We start from the raw sequence: 1467 nt of genomic DNA on the forward strand, positions 1-1467 counted from the left end.
TCTCCGTGCTTTCGTTTCCTGTCACAAATGTACCCAGAATGCATCGCTTCAGTTTCCCAATAAACAGTTTTAAAATTACTTTATTGATGCTTCTTTAATGAAAAATCTACAACAAACAAAAGAAAAAGACAAAGAAGCAGCCGAACTAGCAATCCTCAACAACTTTTTAAAGAATCAACCGAACTAGCAATCCTCAACAACTTTTTAATTTTTACACCAGGTGCTAAAGGTCTGTTTCAGGAAATCACATCCCCAGCAATCAGAGGTTGTAGGATTAAGATGTCCAAGGATTCATACACCGCTAGTTGGCAGTGTTGTACATATATTGTACAAGAATTGTTGCCAGCTAGTAAGTGTCAAAATGAAACTTGCACTTTAAAATTAGCTTCTGCTAGTTTTTTATAGCATAAGCTTGTTTGAAGTTGTGGAACTAAATATTTTCATAAGCGCTTTAGAAATTGCGGAGCTAATTTTGGATTAGCGCTGCCCACCACTGGTGACTGTTGTATTTATTTTAATAAAAAAGCTACTTTGGCTAAAAGTAGATATGTGATACGGATATAGAAACCAAAGGTTTATAGTAACTAAGTACATTTATTTTGTTGCAGTATTTACGTATTTTTTAATGTAATTTTAACAAATATTTTTTAATCAAAACTTTTACTTTTTTGTTACATTTGAAACCTAAAAATGATAGTTTTATTCTTTGCTTTTAAATGTAACACTAGTTAGACGTTACAATTAAATATGACCAAACTCATCATGAAGAGTTGTTTTACACACTCCCAAGAACTGAGACACAACTGTTGTAGCAATACTGTTTGAACTCTGTGTCTTCACCTCTGATAGAGACACAAAATAATCTATAGCAGGGCTATTCAACTGGTGGCCCGTGGGCCACATCCGGCCCGTTAGCAACCAAAGTTCGGCCTGCCAGTTGCTTCATTGATCTCTTCAGCCCAATCCCCCGGTTTTCTACTTTAATTACTGTAAGTCCTTTTAGTTAAACACAGACATGTTTTGGTATCTACATCAGTGTCAGAATCTTGGCTACAAGCTGATAAAAATAATTTCTATGATCATCCAAGACAGTTAAAATTACAAGCAGTTGAAGGTAGAAATATGAAAGTGAAAATAAAATAGGTTTAAAAATCAAGCAGGTCAGAGATGTCACAATATTATTTGTGTTAAATAGGAGGCAAAATGTGTTCTTTTTGTTTTTGTTTTATTATCACTTTTATAGGGTTCTGAATGTTGTTTTTATGATTAAATACAGCAAAATAAACAATTTCAAAGGTAACAAATCTTTGTAATACTTGGTTTATTTACATAATGACTGATGGATCTTCAGGCTTAAAGCTGTTGACCTGCAGTAACTGTGGCCCCCGAAGCAGTGGTGGTCAGACTGGGACCACTACTCACACAGGGGTGGTCAGACTGGGACCACTACTCACACAGGGGTGGTCA

General features: G+C 35.2%; 1 protein-coding gene across 1 annotated transcript in view; it reads left to right on the forward strand.

Moving 5' to 3' along the window:
- The window catches only part of rfng (RFNG O-fucosylpeptide 3-beta-N-acetylglucosaminyltransferase), a 31140-nt gene that overhangs the window by 24016 nt on the left and 5657 nt on the right, over window positions 1–1467 (forward strand). The gene's annotated exons all lie outside the window — the stretch shown is intronic.

This window comes from Austrofundulus limnaeus, unplaced genomic scaffold (assembly GCF_001266775.1).
Source record: "Austrofundulus limnaeus strain Quisiro unplaced genomic scaffold, Austrofundulus_limnaeus-1.0 Scaffold856, whole genome shotgun sequence".
NCBI lineage: Eukaryota > Metazoa > Chordata > Actinopteri > Cyprinodontiformes > Rivulidae > Austrofundulus > Austrofundulus limnaeus.